Source organism: Manis javanica, chromosome 8 (assembly GCF_040802235.1).
Source record: "Manis javanica isolate MJ-LG chromosome 8, MJ_LKY, whole genome shotgun sequence".
In the NCBI taxonomy this organism is placed as follows: domain Eukaryota; kingdom Metazoa; phylum Chordata; class Mammalia; order Pholidota; family Manidae; genus Manis; species Manis javanica.
In genome coordinates, this window is record NC_133163.1 from 40,999,985 (window position 1) to 41,025,215 (window position 25,231).

The 25,231-nt window shown below is 38.0% G+C and overlaps 1 long non-coding RNA gene across 1 annotated transcript; it reads right to left on the reverse strand.

The window, feature by feature from the left end:
- Positions 1-489: 489 nt before the first annotated feature.
- LOC140850746 (uncharacterized) lies at positions 490-25,231 on the reverse strand. Its single transcript, XR_012133808.1, has 3 exons — positions 24,381-25,231; positions 4,390-4,625; positions 490-2,904 (listed from the first exon to the last, which is right to left on the reverse strand). It is a non-coding gene; the product is annotated as an uncharacterized lncRNA (long non-coding RNA).

Sequence of the window (25,231 nt, forward strand, 5' to 3'; positions counted from 1 at the left end):
ATATCTGCCATTATATTTTTAAAATCATTTTTGGTATATATAAAAGCTTTTTAGATTTTGCATATTTATTTTTATCCTAACATGGCACTCTTATGTTTAATTCCTACTTGATTTAATATTTTAGTTGTTTTTGGTTGATGTAGTTCTTTGCTGTTTTCTCAGATTTTCTAGAGAAACATACATTTGACATCCTTTCTAGAATTCATTACTCATTCTTTATCCTATTGCATCTAATGCCTTCAGAGGGATGTTTAAGTGGTAACTAAAGGCAACTCAATTTTTTCCTTAGATGGGACTATCTCTGGCATATCTCTGGTTATTTCTGAAAGATAACCTCTGTCAGACAAAGGGATTTTCCATCTCTAGCCTATGAAGTCTTCCTCCGACAAGGATGCTGAATTTTAGCAGATGGCATTTGGTAGATTATTTTTCAAAATGATGAGTTATCTTCTTTAATGTATTTTCTTTGTCACCTGTATTTGCCAGTTTACTTTTATAATTCTTTTTGTCTGACTTCTGGGTGAATTTTTCTTAATGATCTTCTTGCTAACATTTTTGGTAGGGTCCATTCTAGTACTCATCTCTAATACTTCTAGCCTTTTTCTTTTTAATATCCTGGGTAACTTTTCTTTTTGTCTCATTTCATTTTATACTTTCAAATTGAAGAATAAGTCTGAATCATTAAACCACTTCTCTGTTTCCTCAATCCAACTCTGTTTCTGTGGTGGCTGTTTGTATGTCAGCTTTGCCACCTATTGTGAGCTTTTTAACATGTTAATGAGGATTTTATACAGTTTATTATACACAAAAATGTCACTAAGACAAAAAGATGTACAGAGGGTTCTGATGCTAGTGTCCACTTCTTCTTCCCCTGTAGAATGGCAATAGTTCTTAGCCAGTGTGCTTAAAAGAAGTTTTTGAACTGCAGATTTTAATCATGTGTCTTTTAAGTTTTCATCTTCTGCCTATAGTTGTGAGAGTCTTACTTATACACTATTGGTAGTGAAATGAACACCGTAAGTATTGATTAACTCATTCACGCATTTAGCATTTTAGTTCTGTTATGTTCCAGATGCTGTACTTATGTGTTTCTGACTTTTCTCATCATCAGTCCCAACCAGCATCAGATGAACTAAACTGGTAGGGAGGCAGGTCCCTGCTAAATTCCTGCCTTTGCATAGTGAGCCATCTCTATCCTTGTGAATGAGAGATACATCTGAGGAGATGGCAGAGCCGCAGTTAGGAGCCCCGAGCCATGCTGTATCATCCCTCATTATACCGGTGAGGCTATCATGTGAGAATCAATTTCTTAATGTGGAGTCAATTTCTTGACTGACTTGCACATAAAAACTGTCCTCAGATACTTTGCAAACATTTGTTTATGTAAGTTATTCTCTGTGCTTGTTAAATTTTCAGCTCTTTCATATCTCACCCGCTCACACCAAATCTAAGGGAACACCAAAAATCTCATTAGTCAAGATACATCATATGCTAGTGCAAGATTTTTTTAAATGAAAGTTTTATACAAAAAAATCTATGATTAACAAAATGTCTGATTTTAAAATAAAGACAGGATCAGTATTACTAATTTTACCTATAACTTCAGACTTCAATATGGATTGGAATGGCATTTAATAATCTTATCTTTACTTAAAATTTTGATACCTCTAATAATTTTAACACTTCTTACTGAGTTTTTTGGCACATGTCCCCTTAAAATTTGGAACCAGGCAATGAGCACCTCACTCATATCATCCTAGTCTTAGTCTTCCTCTTTTACTACAGAATGTAATGCCCTGACTCAGAGAATCATGCACTCTAACTTAGCCCAGATGTATGGACAGATTAGGTTTTCCCAGGCATTTCCAACTCACCAAGTTCACCTTTCTTTGACTCTAAAGCAATATTCTGTTCAGGTAAACCAGATTGATAAGGACAAGGAGATGGAGGACATCAGCAGATAACAGATTTCAACAAATTTCTGCCAGACAGAAAGTAAGTAGCTGAGTAATGTCAAATGGAGCAGCAAGAGGAAGCCAGGTCCTAGCGCACAGACAGTCATGGCATCAGCTCCAAAGAGGCTCAAGGCTCCGAAATCCCAGGGTGGGAATTCAATGTGTGGAGTTAAAAACATAGGCATTAATTAAAGGTCTATATACAGAACTCTAAACACCCCCATGCCTGCGCCAAACTCACACCTCATAGTTGCTATATTTCCCAAGCACCAAACTGGAGGATATTTCTCTAAAGAAATTTCACCCAGAAGCAAAGACTTCTACATTCTGGCACTTAGAGTATCTCCTAGCATAACAGCCTGATGCCATTCTGACTTTCTAAAGCAAAAACCAGTTGCTGTGGCTTTATTCCTATGCATTCTGAAATATTAATGACCCCCTTAAGACCTCAGCACCATTGAGGTTAGTCCCCAAAGTGAGAGACCAAAATAAGCAAGCGGGACATAAATGGGCCTGAAGGAAATAGAGATGGTGCATGGGACAGAAGAGAACCTGACTAATCTCTTCAGAGATCTTATGAAAATATTTCACACTGAAAACCAGAAATGGATGATAGGAACAAATAGCACATTTAAAAAAATGCCTTTGGATATGAAAATGATGATCTCCAAACCAAAAAAATTAATAAAGGATTAGAAAGTCAAGAAAATATTCCATAAAGTGGAGCAATAAGACAAATGCTCACTTTTTTTTTAGATAAAATGTGAAATCCAGGGGATCCTTTAAGGAAGCCCATTACCCCAGGAATGGGAATCACAATATGGAAAAACAGTGGAGCAGGATTCCCAGAGATGAAGGTAACCACTTGTCATGTTGAAAAGTCCACCACAGGCCAGCTCCATGCACTGGATCATTAGTATGAAATTTGAGGAGGAAAAAAAAAGAAAATCTGAAAAATGGAGAGAGAAAGAGAAAAGGTTAAACAATGAGAATCAAACAAGAAGCACATGGGCACTTGATTTTTTTGTCACCAGATCTGGATGCTGAAGGATATGGAACAATATCTTCAGAGTTGTGAAGAAAAAGACATTTTCAATGAAATAAATCCCCAAATTCAAGTATTGATCATGTATAGCCTGCTTAGTGGGAGGACAAATCCCTGAGCTGATCTAAGCGTATTTGTAATTGTAGAAGCAGCTGCCTTTGACAGCATAAGGAGAGAATGACCAACGAACAGTGCCAAATCCACAGTTCGAAGCCTAGTGACTTTGCAGGGTGCTTTCCTTCCTTCATTAAAAGGATGGGCAAAAAGGGACAAATGCTCGAGAGTGACACGAGCAACCATTTTATAAGTACTCATTTTTAAAGCCAGTCCTTCAGAGACACATACTTCTTTTTAGATATTATGTCTACATTTAAGTGGCTGTCCACAGGAGAACACATGGTGCCGTTCTAAGTGATGGCTTTGTGGACTAACCAGTGAGAATCTCACTGTTCAGGGGAACACGAAAGCCCAGATTTACATGAGTCACTTAACTGAAAGTTATTTTAATACAATGAAAAGATAAGAGAATTAAAAAAATTAGAATAGCAAGCATGAAACTTGTCATTGGCCCCAACCTACTGCTTGAGAAGGAACTGGGCACTGGCTCTGTGTGCCCACTGGGACCTGGTGAAAAAGGGGCTAGAGCAGTGTCAGCAGGTGGAGGTTTTTAATATGCCTGGAGACCCACCTTCAGGGTGAGGCCCTGGGAGCTCTTGCCCACAAAGCCTGCTTTGGGCAATCCACGAAACAGGATGTCTGCGGAGCTTTGGTAACTGACACAAAGGAACCCCTCTGCTCCTGTGGTGGTGGGAGAGGCTGGGCCCAGCATCTGCACACCAGCTCTCTCTTGTCTTGCTTGCTAACATGTCCTTGACCTCGGACGTCCTTTACACTTTCTGTTTCTCCTCTGGTTTTATTTTATTTCTATTACTCTGTTTTTTATTCTTAATGTTATTGTGTCATTTTATATGGCTTTTATTACATTTATGTGGACATTTTAAGTTGAAGTATGCTCTCTTAGCTATTTTAGTCTGTAGTTTAAGAGCCTGTATGTCCTATTTACCAATTGAAAGTACAAAGTAACATCTCTTCTGCCATTGTTCTGATCAAACTGCTGGAGGCCCAGTCTCAGTAGTGGTAAAAATGGTTTCCTTTTCTCCCTGGGGTTGCCCTTCTGCAGATAATCCCTAAAAGTCTTCATGAAGCATTTCCTGTCCAAAAGACTAATCTTGGTTCTTCCTGCTTCACCCCTGGAACTGGAACTCAGACATATCCCCTTAAGGCTATAGGACATCTCACCCACCACTGGAAGCTGGTTCTGTGAAGTTATATAGAAGCTACGCTCAGGGAAGCTGAGCAGAACTTCCCAGCCGTGGCTGAAGCACTCACCCCAGTTGTGTCCAAAGTGACCCCTCAGCAGCTCTGCTCACTGCCACAGGCCTGTGTGGGTTCCTGCCTGATCTTCAAAGCTTGATGGCGAATGAACCTCATGTCCTCTACCTCCGCACACTCAGGACTATGAGGAGGTCCAGGTGGATCCGGCCTGGGCTGTGCCATTACAGCTCGTCATGCTCACTTAGCCAGATGATTTCTCAGGAAGATGGCATCAGGACAAGATCCTCTGTCTGTACAATGTGGTGGGAAAAGAAAAAGGAGGGAGAATTTTGGGTGATATATGGTCACATCCGCTATGAAGAACTTTGTCAGTATACAATAAAGAGCCCTGAACTTGAATTAAATTTAGAATAGCCTCATTCACTTAGCTGTGAGAAAGAGTATATGGTTCATTGAGAAAAAAAGCTAACAAAAAACAAGAATTAAACGTTGGTTGAGACAGAAATATCCCTATACGTTTTTGTTTGATAAAAGCAGAGGGATCCATTTTAGGACAATCCACTGACTAAACCTGGACAGGGATTCATGATACTATAGTTCCTCCAAGGGATTAGTGGGAAGTCCCAGAGGACAAATGGAAGCTTACTGTGGATTAGATGTAGATTCAAAGACTTTGAGCATGGGAGAAACTGAACATGCAGCCTAACAGGGATGGGGAAATAGAAATGATCACCCAGCAAGTACTTAAAGGCTGCCAGTGGATTATTTTCTCCTTCTCCCGTGGTTTGCTTGATTCTGTTACTTCTAAAATATCCAGTACTGTTTACAGGCAGAGGTATAATCTCACCTCTGGCAAGACCACTTCCTCTTAAGGAAACAAGGCAACTTCCAGTTACATGGGATCACCAGGACAAGACAGGACCCTTCTGATTAGTCATCCTAGCAATGAATCCTACAATAAGGGAACCGCGATTAACTGCTATCCCCCTTTCCCCTCTGCTTTATTCAGCTTCATGGATGTTACCTTTCATTATGTAAATAAACAATTAGAAACTGTAGTTATTTCTTAGCTGTGTCAGACCAAGTTCTAAGGGAGCAAAAATCTCATTTCCTAAAAGATCATTTTTGTCTATATGAGATTTTTCCCCCCAAATCCTCAGTTAGGCAGGTGTGTAAGCAACTGAAGCAGTCCATAGAGTTTTGTATATGGCCAACTACTTTTCTGGGATGCTAGCTTGCAGGGGATCAGTTTTAGATAAATTACTCTTACCTGAAAGGACCCTGCCAACTACCTAGTGGCAGGTTAACACACTCCAGCATAGAGAAAGCAGCAGTTGATTTGCACAGAAATAGCCTGAATGTCCACTTGATATACTGTCCTTATTCTGTTATGCCACTGTCAACAGCTACTGAATATGTACACTCCATCAAAGCATCACACATCACTGCCTCTGATAAAAGGAACTCACTTCCCAATTAAAGAAATAAGGCAAAGGGATGATTCCCATGAGATGTGTTTGTATCTCATATGTCCTTCATCTAGAAACACCTCGTCAATTAGAAGTGCAATGGTCTGTGGACCTGGAGATTCTAGCTGGGAACAAATATTTTGCAGAGTTGGGGTGTTGCCCTGCCCATGCAGGGTATGCTCTTAACTCAAAATCTAATGCTATTCTTACTCCCATGAACTAAAGATTGGGATCTAAAGAATGGTAGTGACATTTCTCAAAATTATATGGAAGGGTCTACTCACAAAATTTTTCTTGACATCCCTGTGACCCTGGCTGTGCTGGGACACAGATTTTATTCTACTGTGAGGGACGAATTCTTCCTTTAGAGGACACCTGCTTCCCTCACCCGGTTCATTCCTTCCTCTCACTCCTCCTCCCATCTTACAAGCCAACGGGGGCAATTCCATCTCACTAAGCACCATCCTGCCATCACTTTCTCCATGTTTCTAACAACTGCCCCAGCAGTGCATTTACCCCATGGCAGGGTCCCTGTGAGGGTGCTATAATGGTTAATTTTATGTGTCAATCGTTTGGGACATGGGATGCCAAGACATTTATAAAACATTTTTCTGGTTGCCTCTGTGACTGTTTTTGAGTGAGATTAACATTTGTATCAGTAAACTGAGCAAAGTAAATTGGCTTTCCCAGTGTGGGTGGGCTTCATCCAATTCATTGAAGGCCTAAATAGAACAATAAGTAGAGTAAGAAAATTCATTCTTTCTGCCTTATTGTCTTCAATCTGGGGTATCAGTCTTCCCCTGTCTTTGGACTTAAATGCCAATTGCAACTCACACCAAAGGATCTCCTAGTTCTGAGGCCTTTGGTCTCAGACTGGAATTAGACCATAAGCTGTCCTGCAGATCATGAAACTTCTGAGCTTCCATAATCATGTGATCCAATTCCTTGCAATGAATTTCTTACACAGATGGTCCCAATTTAGGATGGTCAACTTAGGATTTTTGACTTTGCAATGGTGTGAAAGCAATATGAATTCAGTAGAAACCGTACTTCATACTTTGAATTTTGATCTTTTCTCCAGGTTTGTGATTCTGGGCAGTGGAAGTGGCAGCAAGCCACAGCTCGCTCCCAGTCTGCCACATGATCACAAGAGTAATGACTAGCACACTTACAACCATCCTGTACCCATACAACCTTCTGTTTTTCCCTTTCAGTACGGTATTCATGAACTACATGGTATATTCAACACTTCATTATAAAACAGGCTTTGTGCTAGATGATTTCATCCAACTGTAGGCTAATGTAACTGTTCTGAGCACATTTAAGGGGGCTAGGCTGAGCTATGATGTTGGGTGGGTTGGGTGCATTAAAACGTGTTTTTGACTTACGATATTTTCAATTTACTATGAGTTTATCAGAATATAACCACATCATAAATCAAGGAAGATCTGTATGGTTAAAGGATAAACTAAAGCCTATTAAAGCTTTAAGAGTTTATTTGAGCAAAAATCAATTTGAATCTGTCAGTATCAAACCAGAAGTGGTTAGGAGTGTTCTACCAACAGGAGCGTGGGGCAAGACAGTCATAGGGAAGGCACAGAAGCAAAGCAAAGCAAAGCAAAGCAACTATTTGATTGCTTACAGCTTAAGCAGTTGGTTGTGCTCCATTGTCCTTAGGCTTCAGTTTCTTAACCTTGAGACTTCCACAGGCTTAGATTTTAGTTTGTTTACTTAGGCAGCTAAACCATTAGAATCACCTCAGTCTAATGGCTTTCTTATTTAATTTAACCATTTGTATATAGAGATTGGCTTTGCTTTTTGAGAACCCAGATAAATACAAGGTTAAATCCTATGTTGTGAGCAACTGCCCACTAAGCCAATGATTCTTTCATGACCAGTTTTACATTCCGTACACCCTGATCAAGCACCCTCTGAATCTAATTGCAGGTACACACCAATGAATTGTTGTATTTCTTTGCTGTATAACACCTTTTCTCCCATATCATCCCTTTGTCCCCTAGAGGTTTATGCCGGGATTTCACTCTAGTTATTTTCCTGGAAGCCAGGAAGAGGAAGTAAGGGGTGTTTTTGAGTGGAGCATTTGTTGCCTTGTCAGGGAGAGACTTTTGCTGCATTTGCCAGCACAGAAGACGTACATGCTTTTACAAGGAAAGAAAAGTCATCTCTGCAAGTCCAGGGCATCCAGGGATGAAGGATGCAGGGTCAACATCCTCAGGAGTATCCACCCAGATTCCCCTGTTCCATGTTCCAGAATGCGTACTTGGGCCCTGGCTTCTGTGTAAGAGACCTGTGCTGACTAGGCATTTAAAGGTCTCTAGAGCATCGTGACTCTGAGAAGTAGGTTTTTAGCCATTTGTTCAGCTGTGACCTCCCACTGCAGGGAAGAAAGGCTTTTTGTAAGCTACAGAGAAGCTCTCAGGCTTTCACATTCATTCATTAACTAATGACACGTAGTTATATCTATAGCCACATCTATGCCTACATAGAGAGATTCATACTTTGCTTTTTTTTACTGATATTTTTTGACAATAATGTCAAAGGCTAAATTTTCCTGTCTTCCAAAAAAGGATATTGTTATAATTTGTAGGATCATACTTTCTGAAATAAATCTCTCAAGCCCTACTTTTTGGGTTAGTATACTTTTTGTTTGATAGGGCTTAAAAAGTGAATAAAGTTTAAAGAAACAATGGATTGATAGTTAGAAATAATGTGTCAAGAAACAGGCTCCAGTGAAAACAGCTCCATGGTTCTGTACGTGTGTATTTCTACCTCTATTGAAATACATAATGGGGCAAAAAATGGAAGCACAGCTTTCAGAATAAGCTTCTATTGTATATAAATGCCACTATGAGTCTGAGCCTGGTCTGAGGCTGATGTGGGAAGATTGACATGCAAAGTTGAGATTTGCACTGTATTTTAAAATTATTTTTCTTAATGATGATAAATCAAATAAATTTCAGAGTAGAAATGTAACTCCAATAAGAGGTTTATGGAGAAACACCTGGCTGGTTTTCTTTTCTCCTGTCCTGTTCTGACACGTTGGAAAAGGCTCTATGAAAACCCTCTGTAGTTTCCATAGAGGAAACCTACTAAGCATATTGATATTCAGCACCTGATATTTTTTCTTCTCCAACTTCTATTTCAGATGTGTCTTTATTTAGCTTTGATTCCATTTCTTGAAAAAACTTGGCTATCAAATTAAATAGAAGAGCAATCCAGGCAAGACAATGGAGATTCCAAATTAATAATATGACTGAGTAAATGATATTCTGATTCTCTTTCATCAGATTTGAAACTAAAGACAGGATGCATGCAAATAATCAGATGGTGACTTTTACCTATAACATTTTTTTTCATTCATTAGTATCAAGAAAAATGCTTCCTTTTATACTCTGATTCTGAGAACAAATTAGGAATGGAAAAAAAGACATATCTAAAATTATCACTGCTTTCAAGGATAGAATACAATTTAAATCACAAATATTAGATTCTATTCCTTTTTAGAATACATCTAGAGGGTAAAAAAATTCTCTTCACCTTTAAAAATTGTACTATTGAATACCCCCAAAATGTATCATATTTTGCAATGAGGTTATTTATTTGTCATTTTTACTGCTGGGAAACCTTTAAAATGAAGGAAGGAAAAGATAAATATATAACACAAAATCATTTAAAATGGGATCATATTTTGTTAACAAAACACATTTTATTTTATCATGCCACTTATCTGCATTTCTGAGTTTAAAATTCTATGAATTCATTGCCTTTGTCATTAGAAATCTTGGGAGAATTCTGAAGAAGGAAAAGGAAAACAGTACTAATTTAATCATCCTAATACTATAATGCAACTTTTACATCCCTTCAGGTTTTGTTATTTATTTTTAATGACTGAAATCTACATGTATGAGGAGGTGGCTGAAAGAGCATGAACTCTGAAGCCAAAGAGAAGTAACTAGAGATAAATAACCCAATAAATACATTGTGATTGATCACAAGAATGCAATTCGATTGTGCTTGTTAGAGCACAAAATACTAGGAAATATTTTAAATTACCAGACATGATATTACTCAATATTTATCTATAATTTCATAAATTAACTAGCAAAGATTTATGAACCATAATTATCAAAGAATAAATTGAATTAAGTGCCATTGACCCTTGAACAATATAAGTTTGAACTTCCTGGGGCAATTCTATATGGATTTTCTTCAATAAATGTATTAGAAATATTTTTGGAGATTTGCAACACTTTGAAAAAACATTTTCTTTTCCCTAGCTTACTTTATTATAAGAATAACAGTATACAGTACATATGTAAAACATGAGTTAACTGTTTATGTTATCAGTAGGCTTCTGAATAACAGTAGACTATTAGTAGTTAAGTTTTTGGGGAGTCAAAAGTTATACAAGGATTTTTGACTATCTGAGTGTTTGTGCCCCTAAGTTCCACATTGTTCAAGGATCAGCTGTATAATTGGAAGGTTACACTCATTTTTGGTTTAAAATGATATTTGGTTTGCTGTGTCTAATGCAGCTTCTTCCAAGCACTGTCTGTCAAAGCACATACACGTCTTTATGCACCTGTGTGCATACTCACACACCCGCACACCAATAAAACCAAAACATACCTAAGACTGAGAGTCTAATCTGTTGACATAACCTGTGTGTATTTTACTAACTGAAAAGCAAATGTAAGGAACTTCTGCATTAGTATGTAGAAAAACACAAGAGACTGTCATATGCACACTAACAAAGAGGAAATACTGGATAAGCTACAAAATTATTGTTTCATTTTTTAAAAAAGGCAGAGACCTGAGGACATGGAAAAGAATACTAAGTGAATTAAATTTTAGAAAGTGACAAGCCCTTCTTAGAAGAGGAGATATTCATGGCCTGCCCATAGCCTGATACCCACTGGGATATCCCAAGTGCAAGAGAGGTTGTCCACTGAAGCTTAGGAGCAGGGCAGGAGAAAAGAGGATATCTGCCTGAAGAACACCAGGCCTTCACTGAGGGAAGGCAGCCGCTGGCAAAGAGGAAAAGCTGAACCTGGAGAGCAAAGAGAACACATAGGAATCCAAATAGGTGCACGAGGCAGACAACTAGAGAATGACCTTTTATGCCTGTCTAGAGCCCCGCTGGCCCTCATCTCCCAAGCTTGCTGAAGGGCAGGTCTTCATTCAGGCCCCAAAATATTCCAAGCCAGAGACGGGTCAAACCCAACTAAAACTCCAACAAAGCCAACCTAAATCATCTAAAGATGCAATACTTTCACCACACCACCCACAACTAGTAGCCTGGAAAAAGGAGTATGCCTTTTTCTAAAGGTAAACATTATTCTCTGCAGTCTCCATGACTCTTTTCCACACAGGCTGGCATAAAATAAAAATTTAAAGAAGTAAAATGTGATATCTGCTCAAAAAAAAGTCAGTCTTCAGAATTTTATCAGACATACAGAGAAGACATAATACCCATTCTCCTTAAAGTTTTCCAAAAAATAGAAGAAGAGGGAATACTCCCAAACTCATCCTATGAAGCCAACATCACCCTAATACCAAAACCAGGCAAAGACCCCACCAAAAAAGAAAATTACAGACCAATATCCCTGATCAATGTAGATGCAAAAATACTCAACAAAATGTTAGCAAACCAAATTCAAAAATACATCAAAAGGATCATACACCATGATCAAGTGGGATTCATCCCAGGGATGCAAGGATGGTACAACATTCGAAAATCCATCAACATCATCCACCACATCAACAAAAAGAAGGACAAAAACCACATGATCATCTCCATAGAAGCTGAAAAAGCATTCGACAAAATTCAACATCCATTCATGATAAAAACTCTCAACAAAATGGGCATAGATGGCAAGTACCTCAACATAATAAAGGCCATATATGATAAACCCACAGCTAACATCATACTCAACAGCGAGAGGCTGAAAGCTTTTCCTCTGAGATTGGGAACAAGACAGGGATGCCCACTCTCCCCACTGTTATTCAACATAGTACTGGAAGTCCTAGCCATGGCAATTAGACAAAACAAAGAAATACAAGGAATCCAGATTGGTAAAGAAGAAGTCAAACTGTCACTATTTACAGATGACATGATATTGTACATAAAAAACCCTAAAGACTCTACTCCAAAACTACTAGAACTAAAATCGGAATTCAGCAAAGTTGCAGGATATAAAATTAATACACAGAAATCTGTGGCTTTCCTATACACCAACAATGAACTAATAGAAAGAGAAATCAGGAAGACAATTCCATTCACAATAGCATCAAAAAGAATAAAATACCTAGGAATAAACCTAACCAAGGAAGTGAAAGACCTATACCCTGAAAACTATAAGACACTTTTAAGAGAAATTAAAGGGGACACTAACAAATGGAAACTCATCCCATGCCCCTGGCTAGGAAGAATTTATATCATCAAAATGGCCATCCTGCCCAAAGCAATATACAGATTCGATGCAATCCGTATCAAATTACCAACAGCATTCTTCAATGAACTGGAACGAATAGTTCAAAAATTCATATGGAACCACCAAAGACCCCGAATAGCCAAAGCAATCCTGAGAAGGAAGAATAAAGGGGGGGGGAAGTCACTCCCCAACTTGAAGCTCTACTATAAAGTCACAGTAATCAAGACAATTTGGTACTGGCACAATAACAGACCCACAGACCAGTGGAACAGAATAGAAACTCCAGACATTAACCCAAACATATATGGCCAATTAATATATGATAAAGGAGCCATGGACATACAATGGGGAAATGATAGTCTCTCTAACAGATGGTTCTGGCAAAACTGGACAGCTACATGTAAGAGAATGAAACTGGATCACTGTTTAACCCCATACACAAAAGTAAATTCGAAATGGATCAAAGACCTGAATGTAAGTCATGAAACCATAAAACCCTTAGAAAAAAACAGAGGCAAAAATCTCATGGACATAAGCATGAATGACTTCTTCATGAACATATCTCCCCGGGCAAGGGAAACAAAAGCAAAAATGAACAAGTGGGACTATATCAAGCTGAAAAGCTTCTGTACAGCAAAGGACACCATCAATAGAACAAAAAGGAACCCTACAGTATGGGAGAACATATTCATAAATGACAGATCCGATAAAGAGCTGACATCCAAAATACATGAAGAGCTCACACACCTCAACAAACAAAAAGCAAATAATCCAATTAAACAATGGGCAGAGGAGCTGAAAAGACAGTTCTCTAAAGAAGAAATTCAGATGGCCAACAGGCACATGAAAAGATGCTCCACATCACTTGTCATCAGAGAAATGCAAATTAAAGCCACAATGAGATATCACCTCACACCAGTAAGGATCATCATCATTGAAAAGGCAAACAACGACAAATGTTGGCAAGGTTGCGGAGAAAGGGGAACCGTCCTACACTGCTGGTGGGAATGTAAATTAGTTCAACCATTGTGGAAAGCAGTATGGAGGTTCCTCAAAATGCTCAAAATAGAAATACCATTTGACCCAGGAATTCCACTTCTAGGAATTTACCCTAAGAATGCAGCACTCCAGTTTGAAAAAGACAGATGCACCCCTATGTTTATCACTGCACTATTTACAATAGCCAAGATATGGAAGCAACCTAAATGTCCATCAGTAGATGAATGGATAAAGAAGATGTGGTACATATACACAATGGAATATTACTCAGCCATAAGGAAAAAACAGATCCTACCATTTGCAACAACATGGATGAAGCTAGAGGGTATTATGCTCAGTGAAATAAGCCAGGCAGAGAAAGACAAGTACCAAATGATTTCACTCATTTGTGGAGTATAAGAACAAAGGAAAACTGAAGGAACAAAACAGCAGCAGAATCACAGAACCCAAGAATGGACTAATAGTTACCAAAGGAAAAGGGACTGGGAAGGATGGGTGGGAAGGGAGGGACAAGGGCGGGGGAAAAAGAAAGGGGGCATTACGATTAGCATGTAAAGTGTGTGTGGGACACGGGGAGGGCTGTACAACACAGAGAAGACAAGTAGTGATTTTACAGCATCTTACTATGCTGATGGACAGTGACTGTGAAGGGTTATGTGTGTGTGGGGGTACTTGGTGAAGGGGTGAGCCTAGTAAACATAATGTTCTTCATGTAATTGTAGATTAATGATACCAAAAAAAAATGTCAGTCAACAGTCTTAGAGATGGACAAAGTATTAGAATTATCAGATGGACATTTTAAAATAACTATGACAAATATGATAAAGAATGTAGTGAAAATAGTGGATAATATGTAGGAACAGCTGGGGAAATTTCAACAGAGATGGAAACTAATGGCAAGCAAACAGAAATGCTAGAAAAAAAATACAGAATTGGAAGTGAAGAAATCATGTGATGGGTTCAATCTGGATAGAGCAGAGGAAATTATCAGTAAAACTGAAGATAGTCCAAGAGACTATTATTAAGTCAATATAAGTCCAATTAAGTATTATTGAAATAATACTTAATATTTATCCAGTATTAAGTACCAACAGAAAACAAGAGTTTAACAAAAAAGGACAGAATCTCTAGGATGTCCTGGTGGAAATCTCTGGGACCTTGGACTAGGCAAGGAATTCTTAGATATGGTTTGAAAAACATGATCCACCAAGAGGAAATGATAAGTAATATCTGATCAAAATGAAATGCCTTTGCTCTACAAAAGAGATGGACAAAAGAACTAAATAAAAGACAAGGTATAGACAACTGGAAGAAAATACTTTCAAATCATTTAGCTAACAAAGGACTTGTATCCAGAATACATATAAAATTATTAACAGTCAGTAGGAAAAGAAATAAAAGATTTGAACAATATTTAAAAAGAAAAGAATGCAGATTTCAGATATACACATGAAAAGCAGTCAACATTTTTAGTAACTAAGGAAATGCAAACCAAAACTGTTATAAGATACACTGCCAATCTACTAAAATAAAAATAAATAAAGTAAAAAAATAAAAGGCAAAATGCCAAAGCTGCACAAAATCTGGAATTCTCCTATATTGCCAATGGGAGTGAAAGTTGTACAGACACTTAGAAAAGAGTTTGGCATTAAAAAAATTTAATTTATAGATACATTTATCACATGAGTGGCTCTATCACTCCTGGCTATTTACGATGATAAGTGGAAACATGTTCTTACAAAAACCTCTATGTAAATGTTTATAGCAGTGTTTTTCATAACTGTACCAAACTGGAAACAATCCAAATATCCCTCATCTAGAGATTGAATAAACAAATGGTACCTCCATACCATGAAAACTACTCAACAATAAAAAATAATGAATTATTGATACATGGAACAATAAGGATGAATCTCAAGGCATTATGCTAAGTAAAGAGACCAGCCTAAAAACTCTGCTTACTATACAACAACATTTAAATGACACTCTGAGAACAAACAAGTAGTTGCCAGGGGTTAATGGAAGGGAGGAAGTGTGATTATAAAAAACGTTAGGGGAGCGTGGGGGTGATGGAACCATTACATATCTTCTTTGTTGTAGTGGTTTCATGGCTCTATGCATTTTACAAATTCATTGAATTATACACTTAAAAAGTGAATTTTACTGTCTGTAAATTTTAAGAAAGAGTACCTTAAAATCAACAAAATATTTGAAAAAAAATTCACACAGTGATAGAGACTGGACAGGAGTACTGCCTTCTTGAATAAGCCTACCTGCCATCTCAGAGAGACCTAGGTTTCATCTTTCTTAGGCTACAAGCATTCTCCAGAGGACACATCAGCAAGGCACAAACCCACCTTTTCCCTGACCCATCCTCTCAAAAGCCCCCCAAAAAACCTGGCCATAAAAATCCTCTTAGCCTGTAAGAGACTCCTTCTTTGTTCTGCTGGCCAAAACAGAGGGGTCCCTCTCAGGTTTAGCACTAAACCTGCTTGGACTGCTGAGTTTGCATCCCTGTTTTCCCTCTAACACAGGAACATAACTGAACAGCCAATGAGCACATAAAAATGTGCTCAACCTTATTAGTCATCAATGAAATGCATTCAACCCAACAATGACATATAATTTCATGCCCACTGTAATGGTCAAACTCAGAAAAACAAATGACACCAAGTATTGGTAAGTCGTGAAACAGCTGGAACTCTAATACCTTGCTGATGAATGTGTAAGATGATATAACCCCTCTGAAGAATAATTTAAGCTTTATTTATAAAGATAATATATATCCACCTATGATTCCAATAACTCCATTCTTACCTAATCACTCAAGAGAAATTAAAACATACATCACAAAACTTTGTATGAGGATATTCTCAGCATTCTTATTTATAATAGTCAAAACTGGAGATTACCCTAACATCCATTAATAAGAGAACAGATTTTCTAAATTGTGGTATATTCATGCAATGTTTATAATGTAGTATTCTACCCAGCAATACAAAATCAGTGAACTACTGATACAATAACATGAATGAATCTCAAAACATGTCAAACAAAAGTAGACAAATACAAAAGAATACATACTCTCTACTTCTATTCATTTGAAATCCAAAACATGCAAAATAACTATGCTGCTAGAAATCAGAAAGTGGTTACGTCTTTGAATGAGAGGGAATTATCACATAAATAAGCCAAAGATAGTCTTTGTATATTCACCCTATATTGTTTATTTCCTCACAGAAGGCAAAGCCACTGCCTCACAAACATACTAGCAACAAACTCAAATTATTACACACCCAGTTGTTTTTAAAATAGACCAAGGTCACATAGAGCCTGCCTGCTTGCACATCCTGTGAAACTGCGCAATGTCTGATAAGCATGGGTAAGATAAGCTCTGTAGCTTAACAGCCTCCACACCGTTACTGCCCGTTGGAGCTCTCTGACAAAAGACCCCCCCACCCACCCACCCACGGGGCTGCTGGGCAGCATCGCCTAGACTCACAGCCCCTCTGATTCTCCTCTGCCTTGGAAATGACCCAGGCCTCCAGTCCTTCTGAATAGTAACCCCTGTTCTGTGCTGTAGTCTGAGGGATTTACTCCACATGCATACTGGTTAAAGTATAACCCAAATAACATTCATGCAGGCTACTGCCACCTCATGGTCATATCCTTTTCCTTGATCAGTTCTGAAATCTCATGAGCTCACTGCAAGAATTGATTGTAAAGTCTCATAAGGGTTGAATTAGCTGACAAGGACTTGAAATCAGCTATAAATAAATACTAAATTTCATTTAAAATAGCAGGTGTTTCAATTTATGAAGAGTTTTAATAACTTAGGGAAATCCTGATGAACACAAAAAGATACAGAATTATATACATACTATATCAAGGAGGTGAGGATTTTTAAGAATGCATGAAGTTCAGGTAAACATGTTAATAGGAGCCACTATGATTATATTATGATTTTTCTCCCTGCTTATTTACATCTCACCATGCTTTCTACAAATTCTTCAGTGAACATTGGAAACTTTTATGTCTTTGAAAATGTTTTCACCTTTTTATTACCATTCTTTTTACTGATAAGAGAATGTGATTTAAAACACAGATGAGTTCTAAGCCTCATAATATAAAGTGAAAAGTTGTATTAGAAAATTAGAAGCAAATTTCTATGGGAATGCCAAAGAAGTACCAACTATCTGTACCCTGTGATTTCAGAAAAATGTAACAGAGTTTCTTCTGAGTGATACTTAAAAATATTTCTTATGTTTTTAAGCATGAACCCTCAAAATGTGTTTATTCATATAAAATTATCAATCTACATATTGAATATTCATTATTTAGTTTTTTTAGTCTTATTTAGATTAAAAACAAATATAATAGGGATACTTTCATTTCTGGGTAGGATGGAGTAGCTTGTGATGGAAAAACGCTCCAGCTGAGAACCACTAAAAAGTCGAAAAAATTAAAAACAAAATAAAACAAAATCATTTGTTTAAAGTCATTAAAGAGCTGGTAAAGCAGTGAATACTAGAAGGATTAAGATTCTAGGTAGAGGGGACGGAACAGAACTTTCAGCTGCTTTTCCCCTTTGGTCTTTTGCTGATTCTAGGTATAGGCAGAAGACTGCACATCGGGGCTTTGTCGAAGCACCATACTGCTGAGGAACAAATAAATCAGCATTTCTGATAGGCCTACATGGCTGGTTTGACAAAATGGGAGACCTGAAGTGTTTCAAATCTATAGCTTGTTTTAACCTTTATATACTGTCAAATGCTGAACTGCATGTTGTTGAAGGCTGAGAAGGTAAGTCAGAAACCTTTAAAAGCAGAACAGAGTTTCTAGTAGATGCAAGTTCAAAGAAACAAAGAACTAATTTCAAGATCAACCTAAGGGAATAACTGCGGACATGCCAGGCTTCCATTTGAGGGTCATTTGAAGGTCTTAGGAACTTGAAGAAACCAAGGGGAGACTGAGCCTTACTGAATCTGCAGTCCAGCCTCAAATCAGATCATTCCCTGACTAAATGAAGGTATTCAATTATCCTCCCACACCCCTACCTCTCCATATGCCTAGCAGAGAAAAGAGCAAAACCTGTCTGGAGGAAAACAGCATTACCTGGAGCACCTATAATTTAAAAATATGCAAAGTTCAAGATCCAATAAAAAATTATCAGGCATGCCAAAAGACAGAACCCTGTGGCCAGAAATCAGAAGGAGAAAAGGACTCGAAAACAAACTCATAGTTGTTCCAGATACTGAAATTAGTAGATAAAGACTTTATAATAACTAATTATTATGATTTTTAAAAAAATATAAAGGTAATATGGAAAAATAGATGAAAAGATGAAGGAGTTTGCCAGAAAACTGGAATCTACCAAAAAAGGGAGAAGGGATTAAATGGATATTTTAGAACTAAAAAATATTGACATTAAGAACTCATTAAATGGATTTAAAAGCACATTACATAATAAAAAATAAGTTCTTCCAAAGATAAACTTTTTCCTAGAATGTATTAGAAAAAGAGAGAAAATGTTAGGAGTTATATCAAAACCAACAGCATTCAAAAACTATTGTTTGCTCTATTAGCTTAGTGCTCTTATTTGCCCCTTCATTTCCAAAGGCTCTAATAAAGGGATTGCTACTGGCTTTACAAAGGGATCAGTCCTTTGGCTAATCCTGCCCCTAGCAATGTATTTTATCTCCATCACTCTACCTCCTATCATCCTTTGCTCCGTCATCTCTTGCCTTCTCTCCTGTTCTTTCTTTCCTATCCTCTGCATCTAGACCACGATTTAAGATTAGTTTCCACCTAACATTTTAGCCTTTCTCCCTTCTTTCTAAGATTACCCTTGCCTAAATGTCAGGTTACAGTTCCCCATTGCTCTGGGCTCTGCCCACACACCCCCAGCCTAGCTCAGGACATCCAATCTGGACACAGTACCAAACCCTCCTGCCTGCTTGCATAATAAAGTAAGTTAAACAACTGTCAGCTGGAAAATCAGGACACTAATGGGCATTGATAAATAAATCATTTATTGTTTAGAGAGCCCCATAGAACAAACTACATTTACATTTTCAAACAAAATCAAGACATAAATTATAATTTAATTTCTTATTTATCAATTTATTTTTACCATTGGAGTAGGTCCAAATCCAGTCTGACTGGTCTCCTTGTAAGAGGAGGAGATGAGGAGAGACACTAGGGTCCCCAGGCACACCGGGTCGGCCTTGTGAGGAGGCAGCAAGAGCGTGGCCATCTGCAAGCCAAGGAGAGACCGCAGGAGAAGCCAACCCTGCCTCACACTGTTCTTGGGCTTCATCCTCCAGATTGTAAGAAAATACATTTCTGTTGTTGAAGCCACCAAGCCCATGGTATTCTGCTATGGCAACCTTTGCAAACTAATACTCTTTCCTCCCATAGACTGGAAAATTTTCTGTCAATCTGGAGGCCATATTGCCTTCAGAAGTCTTAGCTCTCTGTTCAGTATTTAGGCAACCGTCTTCTTTTCTGGGCTTGCTCTTCCTAACTGGCATTTCTCTTACCTTGCCTTTCCCCCTCATTAAATCCATACATGAATGTGGGCCTAGGGCAAAGGGGGACAAAGGAGCCATCTAAGATTGACAAACTACAGTTCTTTTTATGGTCCATCTGAGTCACCACAGGACCACATCCACTAGGTCCACATACTTCAGGGTCATACAGAGCACACACTCCCCTGGTTTTTCCCCAGATGCATAAGTGTCTGTTAGAGCTATCCTGGAGTGGTAATTTTAGCAAAAATGGACAACATTCTGTAGGTCTTCTTATTTTATCCATTTTTTAATTATTTTAATCTTGCCCTAAGCTCAACACAATTCACATAGCATTTTTCCATTCTATAGGCATAGGAAATATCACTGTATCTGAAAGCCTTGAACAGTCTATAGATTAGTGGTATGAAGAGAATTGGGTAAATTAGGTTTGATGCTGTAAATCCCACCTCCGTCACAGTTCCTTTCTACTGAGTTTTAGATAGTAATAGCTTCCCTGCCTTCTCTGTGGGGCTGTCAGGACCAAATGATAATGGCATAAAACTAAACTACATATTATAAATCTCCAAACAAGTATTTATTCACATATATGACTTTTAAAGAAACTATTTGGATATCCTCTTTTCCAAAGGAAAGACAAAATCCTGTAGTAATCTTCTGAGGATTAATTAATTGGCCCCAAGTATTTCAAAATAGTTAAACTTAGTTTCTTGATCTCACTGCCTCTCTGTCTCCCCATTTCTGAAATAAGATTACAATAAAGCAAGTTTTACATATTTAACTTTTACAATGACTCAAGTAGTATTGCATAGGTGAGGAAAGCTACTACAGTGGGGATGTGGGAGTAAACAAAATGTGTACGACAAAAATCTCTGGTCCTTTGCTGGGAAATATATCTCCTTTATGTAATAACATATAACTAGCATGCAAAAAACACTAACTGTTAAAAAAACAATAAAAATTCACATGCACCCACAATAACATTAAAGATTTGCTAGATGTCTAAAAGGATAAAATGATTAGAAGTTATATAAAATACATATAGTTTTTTCTTTTAAAAATATTTTATTATCATAAAAAATCCATTTTAGTTACTATGAAGGCTCTGTTTAAAAGTTTCTGAGCAGTTTGTTTAAATTTTATTAATATAAATATAGTTTAATAAGATCTAATTAGAGTACATTACCATTTAAACATGGTAAGTAAATAATGAAAAATACAATATAATGCAATGAAGTCATTTGACTTATTTAGGTAGGCCTTTAAAATACCATCACAGAGAGCAGTCCATAATTCTGAAGCTGAAGAGTTAATACAATTTAATTTTTATTGTAAAAACTCCTGTGTAGGGAGTGACATCAGCATCATGGTGGCATAAGGTGCCCCTCATTTTTGTCCTCCTCCCAATAACAAAAATTTGGCTTCCATTCGTTGACAAAAGTGCCTTTGAGGGAGCTGGGGGATCCAGCAGCATGCACTAAGGGAGCCAGTAGGAGTCTTGGCCACCTATGTGCCGGGTAACAGGCAGAGGGACAGACCTTGGTCCTGGCTGTGGACCCTCCCGTGGGCTGTGAATCATCTCCAGCCCCTCTTGGCTGCTGCTGGGGAGCCCTCGGATGACATGAATTTAGAGAGCCACTCGCAGATGAGAGAGCCTTGTGGAAACCTTGGTTTTCAGTGAGGCTTGCACTCCATTGGAGGAAAAAAATCTTTTGGATGCATTAGAATTGGTAAGATGAACAGTTTGACTTTAACTATATCACCCCTCTTCCAAGGTGACACAGCTTATGGCCAAGAAAGATCTTCCTCAGCCTGTGATTAATCCTGTGCAAGAAAGGAAGAGACTATGAGGACTCAACTCCCCCAGCTGTGCAGGTTGCTGTCAAAGGCATTTCTTTCTAGCCCCATTCAACTGAACTACATGATGTGGGGGTGGAAAGAAGCAGATCAAAGTCTTGGAGGACACTGAAAGAACACAGATCCTAACTGTGTCACAGATTCCATCAAGAAACTCACCCATGAGCCACTGGGAACTCCTCACTGGCCCTGGGCACCCCCAGTGCTCTGTGTGCCACACCCTCTACCCTGTGGCCAGCTCCCTGTGTGCACTCCTGATGGCTGCATGAGTGGGGGCCACTGAGCAAATGCAGAAAAGTCCACCATATCTGGGGGTCAGAGACCACAAACCTGAGCTTTAGTGCCACCTTTGGGAAAACAAAAGGCTGTCGGCACTAAGAGTCTGATGCCCTGAGGATCCAGAGAAGGCCGACAAGCTTAAGAATTCTGCCACAAGAGCAAGCAAGAAGCACGGAGCACATACACACATAAAAGGTCTGAGACACCCTCAGGGCTCCAGCAGGGCTGACGGAAGGTTGTTATCCTAAAGGCAATTCATAAAAAAATGGAGGAGGTGACTGCTACTTCAAATACAAAAACAGATATACCGAACTTTAAAGAACATGAAAAATCAAAGTAACATGACACCACTAAAGGATCACAATAATTTCCTGGTAAACAAACCCAAAGACACAGGGATCTGCAGGATACCAGATTAAAAAAAAAAAAGACAAGAGAAAACAAATGCTAGTAAAGATGCGGAGAAAAAGCAACCTTTGTGCACTGCTGGTGGGAATATAAATTGGTATAGCCACTATGGAAAACACTAGGGAAGGTCCTCAAAACGTCAAGAATAGAAAGAACTACCATGTCATCCAGCAATACTACTTCTAGATATATTTCCAAAGGAAACTGAAACAGGATCTCAAGGAAATATCTGTATTCCCACATTCATTATGGCATTATTCACAACAGCCAAGACATGGAAACAACCTAAGTGTCCACTGACTGATGAATGGATAAAGATGTTGTATATGTATATATAGAGAGACACACACATAAACGTACAATGGAATATTATTCAGCCACAAAAAAGAAGGGCATCCTGCCATTTGCAACAACATGGATGGACCTTTAGGGCAATATGCTAAGTGAAATAAGATAGAGAGACAAATACTTAATATCACTTATATGTAGAATCCAAAAGCTGAACTCTTAGGAATAGAGAGTAATTTTTTAGGGTTATTGGTGACTAGAGGGCAGGGAGGGGAAAAACTGGGGAGATGTTGGTTGAAGGGTATAAACCTCCAGTTATAAGATGAATAAGTTCTGGGGATTTAATGTACAGCATGGTGATTATAGTTAACAGTAGTATATTATATACTGAAACTGCTAAGAGATCATAAATGTTCAGACCACAAAAAAGAAATGTAATTATTGACATGATGGAGTTGTTGGATTACATTATAGTGGTAATCATTTTGCTATGTGGTATCAAATCAACATGACATACACCTTAAACTTATACAATGTTATATGTCAATTATATCTCAATAAAGCTGGAAAAAATCCTTTATACATATGCTTGTCTATAGGTAAAGCAACATCAGGAAGGACATATAATGAACTTTTTTTGTAGCTTAGTGGTTTGTTATATGGGATTAATATAAATCAGAATCCCATTCATGTTCCCCATCCCTCCATTCTCCTAAAAGTAACCATTTCACTGACTTACTTAGTGTGCTTGTTTGCCTTGTGCATATCTTTATCTTAAAAGGTGTAGTTAAGCCTTTTGCTTATTTAAAAATATTGAGTTATTTATTTTCTTATTATTGAGTTTTTAAGAGTTCTTAAATATTCTGGATGTAAGTCCTTTTCTTGGGTATATAATTGCAAATATTTTCTTCCAGTCTGTAGCTAGTCTTTTCATTGTTTTAGCTTCTTTTGAAGAGCATAAGCTTTTAAAGTTTTAATCTGTTGAAGTATTAATTAGGCTTTAGGTCAGTGCTTCTAAACTTTTGTGTGTATCTTAATCACCTGTAGGGTTTAAAACAGACTGGTGGGCCCCATTCCTAGAGTTTTGTACTCAGTCCTCTGGAGCGGGGGCAGGGAGGGGTGGTGGTGGAAGGAAGGGATTTCTATTCTTAACAATTCCCAGGTAACAGTGATGCTGCTATTCCTGGCACCATACTTTGAGAACCACTCATCTAGGTCAGAGTTTCTCAACCTTGCTACTAGCATTTTAGACACAATCATTCTTTGTTGTGAGGGCTTCACTACAGGGTATTTAGAAGCATCTCTGCCTGTTCCCACTAGATGCCAGCAGCACTCTCCTGCCAAGCTGTGACAATCTAACATGCATTTAGACATTGCTGAATGTCCCCTTGGAAAACAAAAACACTCCAGTTGAGGACCATTAGTCTAGATTCATGTTCCTCAAACTTGTTGCACATTGGAATCACTTGGGGAGCTTTAAAAATTGTTGAAGTTTCCACCTTCAAAGATTCAGATCAAATTAGTCTTGAGTGGGGCCTAGGCATCAGGATTTTTTAAAACTCCCTTGGTGATTCTAATGTGCAACCAAGGATGTGAACCACTGTTGTAACCTCTAATTAGAACAGCAGAGCAGATCCTACAGTAACCAAAGACCTCCAAAAAGAACACAAATAAAAAACAAAGAAAGTGATTCCCCCACATGCTGAGGGGCTCTGCCCAGAGTAGAGTTTGATTAGAGCATCAATTAATGGGATTCTTACCTTGCCCACCTACTCCCCAAGGGCTCTCTGGAGGGTACCCCTTCTTTGTATTCCTTTGTAGAAAATAAAAAATAGTTTCTTGAAGAATATCAACAACTCAATTTAGTAATAAATTCTCAATCATTTTAATAAAGAACTGTAGTTCTAATTTTTTTAAAATGGTGAAACCTATGCTAATTTCTCAGTTGACTACACATGATTTGACTTGTTATGTAGGCAAAGCTTTGATCCAAGCATCTTTGAGGGCAGTCCCTGCATTGCCACACATTAGAATCACCGAGTAAGTTTTAAAAAATCCTTCTGGGTGATCTTGGCTAAGTCACCAAACATTATGAAATATTATCCTTTTCTGAAAAATAAAGGAGTTGATCGAATAACTTCTGAAAACACTGAGGTCACATCAGTTCATCACTGCTCATCTTATGGTAAGTTAAACGATTAGAGGCAAATTACCTAAGAGGAAATAAATGGTATCTTAAACACTGGATTCTCTCACTTCTGTTTTCTAACACAGAAAGACTTGCATTTCCTACCCTACAAATTTCATTCAATAAGTTTAAGCTGTCATGTGCCTAGTAAATCTAAGGTTGTGAATCCACATAATATATATTTTTTACAACAAAACTTCTCTATCAGATGCATATACATGTGTGTATGTGTTTGTGTGTGTGATGTGTGGAGAGAGAGAACTTACCTCATTCATTCCCTTATGTTTAAGGTAGATTACAAGGTTTTCAAATGACAGAGAGACCAATTTACCAATATGTTTAAAGAATATGATTGTTAGAGGGATTCCCACTGCAGCAAAGAGAATACAGAACATCTGTCCTTCAGCAGTTGCAGGAAAAGTT